Source organism: Ochotona curzoniae, unplaced genomic scaffold, assembly GCF_017591425.1.
Source record: "Ochotona curzoniae isolate NIBS_2020 unplaced genomic scaffold, NIBS_Ocur_1.0 contig_1071, whole genome shotgun sequence".
Classification (NCBI taxonomy): domain Eukaryota; kingdom Metazoa; phylum Chordata; class Mammalia; order Lagomorpha; family Ochotonidae; genus Ochotona; species Ochotona curzoniae.
The window spans coordinates 23,349,325-23,367,780 of NW_024464939.1; the positions used below are offsets into that span (position 1 = coordinate 23,349,325).

Genomic DNA, 18,456 nt, shown 5'->3' on the forward strand with positions numbered 1-18,456 from the left:
CTGAGACCGCCCGGCGCGCCGCGGTCCGCCTTTTCCCAGTCGGAGTGCGCATGCGCGGCGCGCGGCGAGGGGCGTGTGCGTTCGCGTGGACGTCGCTTTGTGCCTTCACGGCTGGACCCTGTTGGTCAACGCCAAGCTCTGGCTAAGGGTAGCCTCGCCTTCTGAATGTGGCCACAAGCGTGTGTTCCCTTGAAAGGAGAGACGCGTCCTAACCCCTTTTGAACCTAACATATGTTAAGTCCGAGTCCTCCCACGCTGTGGGGGCCAGGAGCGTTCACCTGGCACATCGGCCTGGGCAGGCCTGACATCCGAGCAGCGTCTGTGTTTGGGCGGAGCAGGGGGCGCGAGGCTGTTCAAAGTGCCTGCTGATGAAGATGTTACTTCACCATCTTCACTCCCAGCTTTAGAAGCTGCATGTTCTAGAAGTCTGACAGGAAAATTGCGATTGTTACATTTGATATCATGAACTCGGTTCGGCATGGGAATGTGTGTGGGCGTGATTCATATTCATAAGCGATTCCTGGGTAGGTAGGAAGCCCTGGGTAGTTCTTTGTTGGCCATTGCAGAGGCGGCTGTTTGGCTGGCTGTCTTACCCTCCCATTGCAGCTGATCCCGGAGGTGGCTCCACGGGCCCTGGAACTCTGGTGTTCTTGCTCTGGGCAGCTCAAAAGTCCCTTGCTGGAGAGGAGCTCCTTCAGCGAGTGTACAAAATCTTTTACCCAACAAGGCCTTGTTGAAGACCTGGCCAGTGCAATGAAAAAAAGCCTGAAGCCCCACCCTCCATTGAGCGTCTGGGATAACTGGGAAGTCAGACGCAGGCATGGCATGTGTGATCCTGTGATGGAGGAGGAGGGAGCCCCGGTGCCCGGCTCAGGAGCCATGCCCTCGCCTGTGGGGTGGCTCAGGAGGAATGAGTGCTGGGGAGAAGCGTCGTGGAACAGCAAGGGCATGGATTCCTGGGTAGGAGCTCAGGCAGTGGTGTCTCTAGCAAACCTCCTGTTTATCTGCAGAGATCCTTAGTTGGATTTACTAAGTTAATGAAGCTGTGCTTCTTCCCCCTGACTTAGGCAACCCTGAGACCCAAGGAGGGGCCCCTGACACTGAATTCATGTCCTGTTATGTAGCCTTCTATTGCTACTTACAAGGTGGAATCTTTTTTTTTCAAAGTCAGATATACAGAGAAGAGGAGAGGCAGAGAGGAAGTTTTTCCATCCCTTCGATGATTCACTCCCCAAGTGACCGCAACGGCCAGAGCCAAACCGATCCAAAGCCAGGAGCCAGGAGCTTCTTCCAGGTGTGCATGGTCCAAAAGCTTTGGGCCGTCTTCGACTGCTTTCCCAGGCCACAAGCAGGGAGCTGGATGGGAAGCGAAGCTGCCGGGATTAGAACCGGCACCCATATGGATCCTAGCACATGCAAGGTGAGGACTTTAGCCTGGATTCCAGCCTGGACAGCCTCAGTGTGTAGACTAAGAAATGACAAGGTGTCAGTAAACCCTGGTTTGTGGGCTTTGGTCTCGTCGAGTGGTGGACAGTCCTGGTTTGTGGATTCAGATTTCACCCAGTGGTGAGCACCCCCAGTTTGTGCTCTGAGATTTTCACTCTTTGGTTTGGTTTCTGTGATAGAGGATATTGGCTTTTTTGTGGAGCTTTTGGAGTGTGGGTCTCCTGTTTTCTTGATTGTGTTTCACGGTGATTATGGGTCAAATAAGCTCCAGTGGCTCAGACTCTAAAAAGCAGAGTCAGACCACCCCAGAGACAGAATTGTCTGACTCAGTACAGTGATGTTTGAGTCCTATTTGGGTACAGAAGAAAGTGCAGCTGAAATCATGTTTGGAGAAGGGAAGTGAGGTCCTCTGCCATTTAGCATTTCAGCCCAGCAGGGGGATGCACACACCCTCAGATCATTCTTGTCAACTTTATTCCAGACCCAGTTACAGGGGAACTCACGTGGAGAGCCCACGGGCAATAGTTGCCACCACCTCCATTGGTTTCAAGTTCCCCTGCACCACCCCAGACAGAGCTATCCCTCCCCGCCCCCATTCAGACTTAAGAATAGCTCAGGCTTTGAGTGCAGACTGCACCCAGAGCCACACAAGGTCAGCTGAATTTCCTTTATGCTGGAGATGTGGAGATCAAGGACACATAAAACGCAATTGTCCTAATGTTTCCACACCAAGTCCTCACCCTCTGCCACCTGTGCTCCGATCAGTGTGCCTTTGATGCAAAAAGGGATTTCATTGGGCTAAGGATTGCAGGATCTGCCGCATCAAGAGTGGCCAGCCTTTGACTCAGGTAGTGGGGTGAACCCCATCCCTGTCATCCGGAGGGGGAATGTCATGGTCCTCTCCCACTGGACGGACAAACTCTTCCACTAATGATCAAATCAAATGGAAATCACTTCCCCAGGAGTTTATTGGACTGTTCCATTGATTCTTTTGCCAAGCCTCACTTACAGATTTCACCTCTGGTGAGCTACCAGCTGAGCATCACTAGAGGCTGCTTGCAGGACCAATGCAGATGCCTTTGATTTGGTGGAGGGACCCTTTGCTAACTGTGGGAGGAGGGTTTGCTTGTGTTTTTCCAGAAACTGAGCTGCAGCCTTTGTGGGTGTCTGCTAATTATGTCAAGCCCTGGACCCCATCCACTGGAGGATGCCCCTCCAGCAGGACAACCTTGGAACCTCATCCTGAAAGATCCATTACCATCAAGGAGACAATGGAAAAAGAGGAGCCCAGCTCCCTCCCAATACCAGATGCAAAATGGCTTAACCTTTTCAAAGTTCAAACTTCAACAAGGAGAAGCTCCAAGCTCCAATTAATACTTCAGACACTCGATGGATTCTACCTTCTATCAGGAACCTCTAGATAGACTCCCTGAAGAATACCTTGCTGTTGTCCCTGGCCTTCCAACACTCCCTTTCAGCATGGAGCAGCCAGAGCGATTGTAGGCTCCTATCCCTGACAGCAGCTAGGGTTCTTTCTCCTGGAGGGGGTGGATGTGAGAAGTCAGATGGGATAATAGGCCGAGTTAGGGTCTCTGGTCCCTGGAGAAGTTACCTTTTAATTTCCACAGTCTGTGGCCTCATTTGGCCCCATGCATGATTCAAAGTGACGGCTTGTCCATGCAAAATTGCATAGCCTTCACTTATTAATAATGCCAGCACCTCAGATTCCAGTTCAGCTGGATGAAAAATGGAAGGTACCCTGAAAGCAAGTTCACAATGGGATCCTCTTCTCTTCCATTCTGCACCGAATGCAGCAGACAACTGGCCTCGTCATCACCACTGCTGTCTCCCTTGTGACCACGATGACTGCAGCTGCACCATCTATGCTGTCCCTGATTCAGATCATCTGAACTGTAAGGAGGTGATCAACATAACCGTGCTGACCACCAGTGTCTTTGGGACTCAAAATTAGGCCAAATATTTATAGACCAACCAGACCAACCTTCCAACAGAAGCTGGACTTGCTATCAAAGAGATGTAACATTGTTGTGACAGGCATTCTGCCTGCAATGTGTTGCTGTACCATTTGATGTTCTTATGTTAAATTTTGTCCTCAATGTTTACCCAACACCTTAGAATCGCAGGACATAAGGTCTCCCATTTCGGTGGAAGTCATGGTGGTAGAATTTGTTCTAAAAGCAGAGGGGAGATGTGGGAAATCATCCCTGGGTCTCTGCCTTCTACCTGGTGGGCATGACGTAGGCATGTCTGCCCTGGTCTAGTGTGTGACTTCAAACCCTGTGTATAAGATGTGACCTCTGATATGATTGGAATGTCAACAGGATTAGGCATGCCTTTCATCTAATTACAGTGTAATTATTGGGTGAAGGGACTACCTGAAAACCTCCTTTTCTTAGACCTTTATAAATCTGTAACTTGCGCTGAATAAACGGACGTCACCTGCTTGCTTTCTGTGTATTTTATGACCAAAAAGTACCATGGGCTTACCCTCGGTGACCTTGGGACCTTGCTGACAACCTAAACCCCGTGATCTGGCTGCTCCACTTCTGATCCAGCTCCCAACTGATGTACTAGGAACACAGTGGAAGATGGCCCAAATGCTTGAATCCTGCATCCACACGGGTAACCCATGTGAAACTCCTGGCTCTTGGCTTCACACCAGACCAGCTCTAGCTCTTGTGGGTCATTTGGCGAATGCACAGCAGATGGGGGATCTCTATCTGTTCTCTCTATGTAAGTCTACCCTTCAAATAAAAATTAAAATTCTTTTGAAAAAATACTCTTGGTTGAGCTTTGGGCCATCTCTTTCAAGATTGTTTCACCAAGAGCTTCCCAACAGGTGTCCTGGTGCCTGACACTAGAAGGCTTCTAAAGAGAAAGAGTTTGAAATGTGTTGATGTAAAGGTCATCAAGGTGAACAATTGTACCGTCATCACACTTTTGAAATTGAGTTTCTTTGTTTTTAACAAAATTTATTCAAGGATAATTCTAGATTTAACAAGATTTTCAAAAGCTATTACAGAAATTTCCTGAGGCGGGGAGGTATTTGGTAACATGATAGCTCAACTAACTAATCCTCTCCCTGCTTATGTCAGCATCCCAAATGGGTGTGGACATGGATGCTGATTGGTATACTGGCTGCTCCACTTCCCATCTAGCTCCCTGTTTGTGGCCTGGGAAAGCAGTAGAAGACAACCCAAAGCCTTGGAATTCTGCACCCACATGGAAGGTCCGGAAGAAGCTCCTGGCTCCTGGCTTTAGATCGGCTTAGCTCCAGTCATTGCAGCCACTTGGGGAGTGAACCAGCAGGCAGAATATCTTTCTCTCTGTATCTCCTTCTCTCTGTAAATATGCCTTTCCAATTAAAAAAAAAAATGTTAAAAAAAAAATCAAAGGTTCTGAAATTTCATTTTTGAATTTTAGGTTTTTGTTGAAGTTTGGAAACAAGCAAAGAAGCTTTCATTGGAGGATATCAGAAGAAAAGAGCTGTTTACTTTTTTTTTTTTTAAGATTTATTGATTTTTATTGTAAAGGCAGCTATGCAGAGAGGAGAGACAGAGAGGAAGATCTTCCATTGGATGGTTCACTCCCCATGCGGCCACAAAGATATGAGCTGAGCCAATTCAAAGCCAGGAGCCTGGAGCTTCCTCGAGGTCTCCCACGTGGGTGCAGGGTCCCAAAGTTTTGGGCTGTCTTCGACTACTTTTCCAGGCCACAGGCAGGGAGCTGAATGGGTAGCAGGGCTGCCAGGATTAGAACTGGTGCCCATATGGAATCCCAGCACGTTCAAGGCGAGGACTTTAACTGCTAGGCTATTGCACCCAAGCTGTTTGCTTTTAATGCATTTGATCCAAGAATTCTTCACCAAAATTAATTGTTCAATGTTTTTTGGGCAGAATGTAGGACAAATTAAATGCCATCTGCAAATTGGAATATTTACTTATTTTAAAGATGTGTTTCATTTATTGGAAAGGCAGAGTACAGAGGGAGAAGAAGAGACGGAAACTGCTGTCTCCTGGTTCACTCCCCAAATGGCCGTTAGCTAGACCTGATCAGCCTAAAGCCCTGAACCAGAGGCTTCTTTCAGGTCTCCCATAGGGGCGCAGGGACCTCTGCTGTTCCCACTGGTGTGCTTCAACTGGTGCTCATGTAAGATCCCAGCGCTGAAGATGAAGTTTAACTCCCTGTGCCACAATGCCAGTACCTTTAGTATAGGAACAAGAATTCACATTTCTCTTACAGTGTGGTTTTGATAAAAAATAAAGTGGTCCTTGATCTTTCTGTCCCTCCGAAAGCCAAAAGGAAAGGGAAATACTATAATGTCATCGCTAGGCAGAGTTATTCATTACTTACACAGCATTAAGATGACCAAGACAAATGTTGAGCTTCTCTCCTTACGTAGATGCAACCAAGTATGCTGGTGTGCAGTGAGGCTGTGTACTGACACAGAAAGAATATGGGTGTCTGTGCAAAGGATGCCCCAGCCACTGTCCCAGTGGGTGGCCTTGGCCAAACCAAGTGGCCTCCCTGAGCCTCAATTTATTTGCCTTCATAGTAGATATGGTAGCAACTTCAAAGAGTATCCTTGAGGACTGATTATGTAACACTTGTCAAATGCTAAGGACAAGGCCAGGCTTATCACAAGTGCCTGAAAATGAATCAACAGGAAGGCCATGTGGTCAACTTGTGTGGTATAGTCTTTTTTTTTTTTTTTAAGATTTATTTTTTATTACAAAGTCAGATATACAGAGACAAGGAGACAAAGAGAAGAAGGTCTTCCCTGCGATGATTCATTCCCCAAGTGAGCGCAACGGCCGGTACTGCACCGATCTGAAATCGGGAACCAGGAGCTCTCTTGTGTCTCCCATGCAGGTGCAAGGGTCCCGAGGCTGGTTCCCAAGGGTCTGCTAGTTCACTGCTACACAACAGCCAGGACTGAGCCAGAATGAAATCAGGAGCCTAGAACACTATCCAGGCCACCTAGAGTGGTGGCCAAGGCTCAATTACTTGCACCATTCATTATCAGCCACCTCCCTAAGTACATTAGTAGATAACTGGAAGGGAAGCAGTAGTCAGGAGTCTGATTCGACTTTTGGTACAGGATGCCCACATGGACAGCAGCAGTTTAACCTGCTAGACTACAATACCAACCTCTGTGGATATATTTTAATTTAATCATATACACTAGGGCATATTTGGTTGTTCTGAGCCCTGGAACTATTTTATTCTGATCAGTGTATAAAATGCCAAAGAAGATCAGTAGCCATAGTGAAAGATCACTGTCTTCCTGGGAATGTTGCAGTCCGTTCTATGATGCAGCTCTTGAGACTGGCCCTCACCTACAAAGCTTTTACATTTCTTAAATTGTAATTAAAATTATGAAATATTTCAACCATTCACAAAAAAAGTATGAAGAATCAATACATATCAAACAGCTAGCTTTAACAATTCGTATCATTGTTCTATCCACAGCTTTTCCTCCCTTGTTTGTTGTGTCTTTGGAATTAATCTTAGGTATATTGTTTCACACATAAATATTTCAGTGTGCACCACTAAAAGAAAACTACAATATCCCTATGAAAATAAAATATTAATGATTATTTCTTCATGCTATCAAATTAATGCTTTTTTAAAAAACATTTTTAAGATTTATGTATTTTTATTGGAAAGTCAGGGAGGAGGAGAGACAGAGAGGAAGATCTTCTGTCCGATGGTTCACTCCCCAAATGACTGCAATGGCCAGAGCTGAGCCAATCTGAAGCCAGGAGTCAGGAGCTTCTTCCTGGTCTCCCACATGGATGCAGGGTCCCAAGGCTTTGGGCCGTCCTTGACTGCTTTCCCAGGCCACAAGCAGACAGCTGGATGAGAAGTGGGACTGCCCATATGGGATCTCGATGCATTCAAGGTGAGGACTTTAGCTGCTAGGCCACTGTGCCAGGCCCTAAAAATCTTTTTTCACTTATTTAAAAAGCAGCAAAAGAATGGGAGAGACAGAGAGATCCTCCTCCATTGACTCATTCCTGAAACCCCTAAATGTCCACCATAGCCCAAGCCAGTCAGGTTGGAGCTAGAAGCCCAGGACTCAATGTGAATTGTCAACATGAGTGGCAGGGTCTCGAGTACTTGAGGTTCCCGGTGTGTGCATTAACAGGAAGCTGGAATTAGAACCCACGTGCACACATATGAAAGTGGTTAAAACAGTATCTTTACCAATGCACCAAGCATTTGCCTCTTACCTGTTATTTTCTTAAAATTCAGTTTCTTTGGCTCAGCAGGCAAAAGGAATCCTTCACTATATTTGGACAATGTGTCCCTTAACTCTATTTTAAATTTTTATGTATTTGAAAAGCAGGGAGAGAGATAGATATATCTCCCATCTGCTGATTTGCCCCATAAATGTCCCCAAGTGTTGGTGCTAGACCAAGCCAAAGCCCGGAAGCAGAAACTCAATCCCATGTACCAGGTGCATAGCAGGAATACATGGTGCTTGAACTATTGCCCATTGTCTCCCACGGTTTACGTTAGCAAGATGCTGACATTTGAAGTGCAGTTGATCCGTGAAACCCAGACTGGATCTATTCGGCCTACAGATCCTCTCACCCAGAAATGCCACCATCCCACCTTCTTTCAAAGGGGGTATTTATTTTTTTGAAATGCAGAGTTAGGAGAAAAAAAAAATTGAAATCTTCCATCCTGATTCACTTCCCAAGTGACTGTAGCAGTTACAGATGGGCCAGGAGACTGGAATTCCATTCATGTCTCCCATGTGGATATAGGGACCCAAATACTTGGGCCGTCTTCTGCTGCCTTCCCAAGTGAATTAGCCAGGAATTGCATTGGAAATGAGCCGCTGAGAATCAAAGCAGCTGCCTAGGCATCCAGACATTGGTACCTTCCCCAACCTTTTTCATGTTACTGAAGAAACAAATTTTTCTGTTGTACAAACTTCTCCAATTCAATTTGAATTTTCTCAAATGTAATTTGCTGATTCTGTTCTACTATTACATTTAGCATATTTTGTCCTTTTACTGTCTTTAAACTGGTAGATAAAAAGGCTTGATATGGGGACTGGGACGATAGCCTAGCAGTTAAAGTCCTTGCCTTGAATGCGCTGGGATCCCATATGGGTACCGTTTCTAATCCCAGCGGCCCCGCTTCCCATCCAGCTCCCTGCTTGTGGCGTTTGAAAGCAGTTGAGGACAGCCCAAAGCCTTGGGACTCTGCACCACGTGGGAGACCCGGAAGAGGCACCAGGCCCCTGGCTTCGGATTGGCTCAGCTCCAGCCATTGTGGCTGCTTGGGGAGTGAACTATCGGATGGAAGATCTTCCTCTGTATCTCTCTTCCTCTCTATATATCTGGCTTTCCATAAAAAATAAAATAAATCTAAAAAAAGATTTACCATTTTCAAAATAATTATCCCTCTCCTGGCACCAGGAAAGTGGGTAAGACCATTGTTTCCACATTATTGCTTTTTTTCTTTTTTGTATCTGGGGTAAGGGGAGAAGCCCCACCCAGCCTCCCACCCATCCCAGGTCCCCAATGTGGGGCATGATCCAAGGGTCCTGCTGAAGTGGTTTTGAGAGTTCAACAGTTCTGAATTGCAGCCAGTCTCGTCATTTCAAGCACGATGAAATTGCTGCAGAATCCACTTGTTGACATAGTCCATCATAGAGTCTGTTTGCCCACATTTTCACTGCCAACACATAGCTGGACTAGTCGACTGATCTGTTCTGTCCTCCATCCCCTGTTGTGGTACCAGGTGTCGTCTGCAGGTTCCAATGGACTGCCATAACCTCCATGTGCACCTGGATATGCTGTCCACTGCTTCATTTGAGCCTCTGAGGAGGCTCAGCTTTGATACTTACACTCCATGGTCAGACCCTGGAACCTGCACTTCTCTTCATGGTTGGGGTTCTGAGTCTGGCAGTTCAGTTGGAGGGATCCCCAAAGAAACTTCATCTGAGGTGATACCCAACCTGATTCTCGTGTGTGCTTGCCAGTACAGGGTCTGGCACAGTCTGTCGCCCCAATTAGTTGCTGGTTGCAATTGCTGGATCAGGTCTGTTACCAACCCTGTTTTCCACGTGAAACAATGGGTGTTGCAGTCCAGCCTGATTCTGCCCAGCACACACTTGGCCATCACACAAACTAGTGGGAGCTACAACCTAGCCAGACCAACCCGTAGTAGCCCCCACGAGGCCTTCCCCTGCCCTGGTTCCTATGCTTGCCCGTGTGTACCACAGACTTATCCAGCCTGTCCCACATCCCATTAAGCTCTCCCACATGGTAATGGGCATTGAAGCCCAATTTAACCCAACCAGGCCTACTGTCCAGCCCACGTATATGCTAGTAGGTGCTGTTCTGTCCAGCCAAGTTTGCTCCAGTCCTGGTTTTCATGCTCTCCAGTGGGAGTGATAATCCAAGCGGGAGATGCCTCTGGGCCCACTCCTGGATCTTGTACTTTCCAGGTGGTTCTGCAGTTTAACTTGACAGGATTAGCCCCCAGTGCCAGCATCTGCCAGTTGATGCTCCGGCAAAGCCCAACCAACCTTCATCCACTCTGGTTTATGCTTGCACCAGTAGGAGCAGTCCATCAAACCTTGCTCTTCCCTGATCTGGCTCACATAAGGCCCACCGATGTTGTAGCCCTGCCCGGTCTGGTCTGCCTCCATCCCAACTCAGGCTCTCCAGTGGGAGTGGTATTCCAGCAAGGGGAGCCCTCCATATTCCCCCTACTAACTTTATCCCCTCCCTCTCTAGTTCCTACATGTGCTGGTTGGGTTCTGTGGTCCAGTCTGGCATGGCCCTCCTCGCCTCGGTATTTGTCAGTGGGTGCTACAGCCTGACCCGGCCCGGCCCACCCCCAATTTAGCTGATGCTGGTAAGGGTTACAGCCTAGCCCAGCCCAGCAGGCACCCAATCTCAGCTGTAATGTGTACTGTTATGTGTTACGACCAAACCTGGCCTGACCCACACTATTCCGGTGCTTGGATTTGCCAGTGGGTGATATGAACTGGTTCAGCCTGGTCTGCCCTTGACCTGTGCCAAATGTATGCTGGAGGGTACCTTTCCCTGGTCTGGTCTGGGTTGCTCCCAATCGTGGTTGTTACACTTACCTGCAGGGACTGTGTCTTGCCTGAGGAGTTGCCCAGGCTCCTCCATCAGAACCTCTCCCAATGCCAGATCTCAGCACATACTGGTGGGTCCATGAACCAGCCCTACTTAGTCCACCTCCTAGCAGGAACAGTGACCTTTCCTGACTGGCTTCCAACCCATTCTGTTAATAAAAACTGACAACATGGGCCCGGTGTAGTAGTCTAGTGACTTAAGTCCTTGCCTTACATGCACCACGATCCAATATGGGCACCGGTTCTAATCCTGGCAGCCCTGTCTCCCATCCAGCTACTTGCATGTGGCTAGGAAAGTGGTTGAGGACAGCCCAAAGTCTTGGGCTTTGGGAACCTGCACCCACATGGGAGACCTGGAAAAGATTCCTGGATCCTGGCTTCTGATCAGTGCACCTCTGGCTGTTGTGGCGGCCTGGGGAGTGATTCAGTGGTTGGAAGATTTTCTTCTCTGTCTCTTCTCCTCTCTGTATATCTGACTTTGCAATAAAAAAGTGGGATTAGAATTGGTGCCTATATGGGATCCCGGCGTGTTTTAGGTGAGAACTTTGGCCGCTAGGCCACTGCACTGGGCCCATGGTTTAGGTTCTTGAGATCATGATTGTTGAGTGCAAAGACAGTTTTAATTTTTTAGAATAGATGCTGCCAGTTTATTGCTTATAATGCTGAAATAATTTACATTTGCATAGCGATAGTTGACAATGAGCCTTCCACCAACCCTCCCTGCCAGCAGCAGTGTTATTTTGCTTTTTCCAGTCTAATCAGTATCAAGTGATTGTTCTTGTTATATTAATTTGTATTCTCTTATAAAAGTGAGCTTATACGTGTTTTTATGTTGATTAGTCACATGAACTTTCCATTTAAAAAATATTCATTTATATTATTTGCCTAATCTCTATTGGTTTTTGTCTCTTACTGAGCAACCTGTAGCTGATTTTTGAATGCCACCCTCTGCCAACACACCGGGCTGAAAAACTCAACCCCAAAATTATTACCTATAGAAATTGTTTAACTGTTTGCCAGATAAAGTTTTTTAAAAGCAAAACTGGTATTGGTGTTGTGGTATAGCAAGTAAACTTGTGGATGGGGACACTGGCATCCCATATGGGTTAGAGTTACAGCTAGAGTCACAGCTGCTCCACTTCCAGTTCAATTCTCTGCTAATGTGCCTGGGAGGGCATTAGAGGATGACCCAAGTGATATGGGCCTCTACACTCACATGAGAGATGCTGATAAATCTGCTGGCTGTGGACTGGCTCGGCTCTGGCTGCTGCAGCTACTTGGTGAGTGAACCAGTGATAGATTTCCCTCCTGCTCTGTTAAAAAAAAAATCATTCCTAGACATGAAATCTTTTTTCCATTTTTTAAATTATATTTTTGACAATCTTTACATAGTTAATTAGGGTAAAAAGATTCAAGGGCTACAGGAAAGTGGGTAAGACTATTATTTCCATATTCTCTTTTTTTCTGTAGCTGGGGTAAAGGGGGAGATAAAGGGAGAAGCCCTCCCCAGGTCCCTGATGTGGGGCATGCTCCGAGGGTGTTGCTCCAGTGGTTTTGAGAGTTCAACAGTTATGAATTGCTGCCGATCTTGCCACTCCAAGCACGATGAGGTCGTTGAAGAATCCACTGACTGACATAGTCCATCTTAGAGTCTCCGTTTGTCCAGTTTTTCACTGCCAACATATAGCTGAGGTGGTTGATTCACTTGTTCTATACTCTGTCTTTTCATGGTTAGGGTTCTGAGTCCAGCAGTTCGATTGGGGATCCCCAAAGAAACTTTGTCTGAGGTGTTTTCTGACCAGATTCTTGTATGTGCTAGCAAGTACAGGGCCCGGCACAGCTAGACACAGAATTGAAAAAAAAAGAAAAAAAAACCCTCAAAGATATCTGCTTATTAACCGTTAACTTCTGCTTTCCAGATTTCTCTTTTTAAAAAGATTTAGTTATTTTTATTGGAAAGTCAGACATACAGAGAACAGGAGACAGAGAGGTAGATCTTCTGTTGGATGATTCACTCCCCAAGTGTGTGCAATGATCTAAAGCCAGGATACAGGAACTTCTCCAGGTCTCCCACACAGGTGCAGAGTCCCAAAACTTTGGGCCGTCCTCAACTGCTTTCCCAGGCCACAAGCAGGGAGCTGGATGGCAAGTGGAGCTGCCAAGATTAGAATCGGTGCTTATATGAAATCCCTGCACGTTCAAGGCGAGGACTTTAGCTGCTAGGCCACGCCATCAGGCCCCAGACTTTTTTTTTAAAATGTGGCTTCTGGATGCCTGGTACTGTGGCCCAGTGGCTAAATCTCCTCTTACATGATCCAATATGGGTGCCGGTTCGTGTCCCAGTTGTTCCACTTCCCATCCTGCACCCTGCTCGTGGCCTGGGAAATCAGTAGAGGATGGCCCAAGGCCTTGGCACCCTGCACCAACATGGGAAACCCACAAAGTTCCTGGCTCTAAGCTTTGGACTAGCTCAGCTCCAGCTGTTGCTGCCACCTGAGGAATGAACCAACTGATGGAAGATCTTTTTCTGTCTTTCCTTCTCTCTGTAAATCTGACTTTCCAATGATGATAATAATAATACTAATAATAAATAAATAAATACTTATTTATTTATTTATATTGGAAAATCAGATATACAGAGAGCAGGAGAGACAGAGAGGAATATCTTCCATCCGATTATTCACTCCTAAAGTGACCACCACGGCCTGTGCTGCACCTATCTGAAGCCAGGAGCCAGGAGCTGCCTCCAGGTCTCCCATGCGGGTGCAGGATTCCAAAGTTTTGGGCCGTCCTCGACTGCTCCGCCAGACCACAAGCAGGGAGCTGGATGGGAAGTGGACCTGCCGGGATTAGAACCGGTGCTCATATGGAATCCCGGTATGTTCAAGGCAAGGACTTTAGCCACCAGGCCAATACTCTGGGCCCCAATAATAATAAATCTCTACAATGATCCTTGGAATTTGGTGTGACAAATCTAGATAAGCTGGCATACCCTATCCTGCTAATGTGCCTGGAGAAGCAGGGGAAGGTGGTCCACATTGAAGACCTTAACAGAGTTCCTGGCTTCAGCCCAGTCCATACTGTTGTGTACATTTGGGTAGTAAGGCAGAGGATGGAAGAACTCTCTCTTGTTTTGCCTTTCAAATTAATAAATAAATTTTAAAAATACTAAATACATTCCTTACTTCTAGGTTACATATATAGTCTGTAAAAATTGAGCTTTTTAATACATCTGGAGTTTACTGTTTTGGTAAATGATGCAATTATGGACACATTGTTATTTTCATTCAGATAGAGCTTCTATTTTAAATTTTTCTTCAATATAAAATTGTATTTTCATGTTTTTATTTTAAAGTTTAAAAATTGATATGAAAGAGTTACAGAGTTCAAAGGAGAGACACAAGGATAGACAGAGCTCTTCCATCTACTGGTTCATTTTCAAAATGGCTACAACAGCTGGTATTGAACTGCCACAGATGGCCAGCGCCCAAACACTTGGGCCATTTTCCATTGTTTTTCCAGGCACACCAGCAGGGAGTTGGATGGGAAGTGGAGCATCTGGGACACAAATTGGCACCCATGTGGGATACCAGTGTTGTAGGTTGTGACTTTATGCACTGTGCCACAACACCACCGCTGTAATTGTTGCTTTGTTAACATGTCTCAGGAATCACTTTGTTTCTTGAGCTCCTTAAATTAGAAGGGTAGGGATTATGCTTTGCCTTATGTTTGAATCTATAGTTAGGACCACCCATGTCACACTGTATATGCTTACCAAACAAACACACAACTGTCTGTTAAACAATGAAATGAAGTTGCCAGTAACTGAATCATGTCTTAAGCATCACAGCTATTGAGAAACTTGATATTCCAGTGAGTTCTGTAGCCAAATATTCACAGCTGAGACAAACAATGACTCACAGGCAGCAACTCTTCATTAGTGTCAGGTAAAGACATTCTTACTGTGGGAATTAATTCTTAAGACCTTCAAGATTTCCTTTGAGGCTTGTAATCCACCAAAGCTTAGGAGACTTATTTTTAAAAAATTCATTTATTTATTTGAAATGCAACCTTACAGAATTGCTCCCCAAATGGTAAAACGATCAAGGCTGGGTCAGGTCAAAGCCAGGAGCCAGGAGCTGCTTTTGGGTCTCTTACGTGGGTGCCAGCACTAGGGGTCCCTATGCTAGGGGAGCTGGACTGGAAGTAGAGCTGGCAGGACTAGAATTGGCACTCATTTAGGATGCTGGCACCACAGTAAGCGGCTTTACCTGTCAGGCTACAAAGCCACCAGGAAATCATTATTTGTTTTATGAATAATGTTAGGCATCTACCCAGTACATTAATCTCATTTAATCTCCACATTTTAATGGCAGAATTAGTCTCAATACTTAAATGTGATGAGGTTTAATTTTGGATTCTAAACTTCTGGAAGAGTTATTCTGGCAGCTGCTAAAACTTCTGCCCTATTCACTAGGGAAAATGCAAAGTGTAGTTTCTCTTCCCCATACAAAATGTAATTAAAAATATCAAGTTTACTTTCCTATGTTTTATTGAGTTGTTTTAATAAGAATTCTGAACAAAAGTTGATTTACCCAACCAGAAGGGTTATGTTTAACTTGGCTGTGTCTTTTGAACTTTTTTTGTTTACTTTTCTACAGCTTTCTACAGTTACAATTTCTTTTCCTCCTCTTACTCCTGTTTCCGTTTCAATAGTTGGCTGGTTGCAAGTTCCTGTAAGTAAGACTGGCCCTTCAACACTAGACATTACGCACCATCGCTTTAATTTCACCTGAATGTTCACCTACAACCACACCTTCCTGTGGCTTCAGGAAACAGAAATCCTGTCAATTATGGCTTTCAATTGTGTAAATGGTAGGAAACAGACAAATAATGGTTTTCTACTTCACTTCACTCCTGTCTTGTAGAGTTTATCAAAAGATCAGGCGCCTGGAGCCATGGCCTAGTGGCTAAAGCCCTCTCCTTGAAGGCACTGGGATCCCATATAGGCGCCGGTTCTAATCCTAATCCCAGCAGCCTGCTTCCCATCCAGCTCCTTGTTTGTGGCCTGGGAAGGCAGTCGAGGACTACCTAAAGCCTTGGGATCCTGCACCCGTGTGGGCGACCCAGAGGAAGCTCCTGGTTCTTGGCTTCAGCTTGGCGCGGTACTGGCCGTTGTACTCACTTGGGGAGTGAATTATCGGACGGAAGAGCTTCCTGTCTCTCCTTCTCTCTGTATATCTGACTTTGTAATAAAAAAATAGGTAAATCTTAAAAAAAAAATCAGACTAAACACATTGGAACACAATAAAAGCAGAAGTAGTTTTTTTTTTAAATTCTCTGCCGAGGTGTTGGCAGAGAACACAGCCTGGATGTTTACTCTTCACCCACACTCGCTCCCTATTGCAGCCCTGATTCCTTCTACTTACAATTCATGACCTGTAGGGCAGAACTAAACTGTGAAAGAACACATGCAAAATACAGCGAACTGATTACTCTCCACTGTTGATCTCTGGCATCTTTACATGCAAAGGAATGCTTTTTATAAACAAAAGAAATCTATTTTAAAAAACAAAACAAAACAAAACAACAATCCAAACAACAACAAAAGTCAGTGGCTGCAATCTATAAAACAAATACATCATCCTTACTCTCATTAACAATATTTAACAATACTTTCCGAAGAATTTGAGTAAATCGTCTAAAGATCGTAAGAACATCCCAAGAAAAAAAATTATTTCCGAAATAAAAATACTCCTTTTAAAAAAGGAGTCTGGTGGCCTTCGCTTTGCTTCTAACACAACTGACCCCAACGAGAAATGAAGCAAATGAAAAGCACATCTAATACACTGCTAAGGTAAAGCCGAAAAAAGAAAAAAGAAGAAACTAAAAGATGTTTAAAGATTATGAACTGAAACTCAAGGAAAGAAAAGCAACTGCTTTGTTGTTAGACCTGAAAGAGTCGGGCCGGGCTTCCGAACTCAGCAGCCCCGAGAGCCTCCCAGCCCCGGGAGCTGGGAATTGTAGTCCGGAGACGCCTAAGGCGTCCTGCCTGAATCCCGGTCTGCGGTTCCGGCATGCTGGATAGGGCGTCGCTAGGGCCAATTCAGTATCCCGGGCCCTCATTGGGCCTGCCCATTAGACACTGAGTGCATTTCTCCAGTGCACCAATGAAGGACTGGCTCTCAGAAGGTCTTCACTGACTGGATACGTTTCATCGCTGTGGCCCCATCACCAGCCAATGGGAGGGCAGAACCGGCGGAGGTGACAGGGTCACCGGGGGAACTCTGCAGAGCCTTCCCCCGCCAGCTCCTCGGCGCCTGTGCTCTTGGAGTTGGTGGGATTGTTGGCGATCTCCGAGGCGGCGGCTGCGACCGGCGTGGGCCGTGCTCACTCCTCGGCGTGGCCCTGATGGTGCGGAGGCTGCGGCCTCCTAGGACCCTGCAGCGGTAGGTGGGGTCCAGGGGCGGCGGACAAAGCGCGGGAGACTGGGAGGCCGCGGGGCCGGGGCACCTGCGAACCGGCGGGGACGCTCGGAAACGCCCTCCTCCGCTGTGTCCCGTGGAAATGCTCGCGTGGTGGGCTTCCTCTCTGTCCTCCTAGCGCCCGGCTGTGGCCAGCCCCTCTTCTCTGTTGTTCCTTAGCGACTTTGTTCGTGGTTGCAGCTGCTCAGCCAGTGTCTCGAGCACTGCTCTTGGCAAGGGCACTCTGTGGTTCGCAGGCCTTCTGTGACGGGGTCACGGCTGACGGGAGATAACTCCTACGGCTCGGAGTAGCAGGCCCCACGGGATGCAGTGTCCTCGGATTTGTCCCTTGCTGACCATCTCGTGGTTTGCTTTATTGGCTTGGGTCGTAGTGAGCCACACGCGCTTGCCGAGGTGAGGAAACTGGCTGCGAGGAGGCAATCTAATTTCTTGGAGTTGCAGTTAGTTGCACGTGAGGGGAAAGCCAGATCTCCTCTCCAAGCTTATGTCATTAAAAAAGAGAGAGAGAGAGAGAGAGAGAGAGAGCGCCAAGGAAAGCTTGGGTTACTTAGCATGGAAGGATCAAATAATCCTGTGAAATAAATGGCAAGTCTTGGCTGCCACAGACCTCACGGGAGCCCCGTTGGACATAAAGCAGAATCCCAGGTCCCATGTCTGCCACGGACTCAGAATTTACTTCTTATGGTAAAACAAAACAAAGCAAAACAAGAGACAGAAGTGGAGAGCGAGGGTTCCTGTCTGTGAGGTAACTGCAGCACGCAGGAACACAGTGTGGGCAGACCTGACTCTGAGCGTCTGTGTGTAATGGGAAGCTGGAGTCAGGAGATGGGTCAGAACCCAGGGGCTCCGACGTGCGGTGTGGGCGTGTTGGCCAAGGGCCTGGAGGTGCTCAGGGGGTTCATAGGTGTAGGAGTGAGCATTCATGGCTTTAGGATGATTTAATAGTCCAGATTTAACAAGGAAGAGAAGATAATGAGCTGCAATATATCCATGTGCATGTGTTCCAGTAAGACTACAATGGGGAGAGACAGGGTCCATTTCCACCCGCTGCCAAACTGCATCATTTGCATAGTTTTAGCATATGTGCTGCCAAGTGAGCAGCAAGTTACCATAAGTTTAAAATACACCAGTAGTGACAAATTTTTTGCTTATCTGTCAGAAATCTTTTTTTTTAAGTATTTATTTTTATTGGAAAGGCAGATTTATAGGGAGAAGGAGAACGGAGTGAAAGAGTTCTTCTATCTGCTGGTTCACTCCCCAAATGACTACAGTAACTGGTACTGAGCTGGTCTGGAGCCAGGAGCTTTCTCCATGTCGCCCCATGACTTGGGCCATCTTCCACTGCTTTCCCTGCGATCAGCAGGGAACTGGGTA

At 46.6% G+C, this 18,456-nt stretch overlaps 1 protein-coding gene across 1 annotated transcript in view; it reads left to right on the forward strand.

Annotated features, from left to right (window-relative positions):
• The first annotated feature begins 16,900 nt into the window (after positions 1–16,900).
• The window catches only part of ARMC1 (armadillo repeat containing 1), a 35,483-nt gene continuing 33,927 nt past the window's right edge, over positions 16,901–18,456 (forward strand). The window contains exon 1 of the mRNA XM_040994967.1: positions 16,901–17,046. The gene's annotated coding sequence lies outside the window, so the exon portion shown is untranslated. The remainder of the gene's footprint in view (positions 17,047–18,456) is intronic.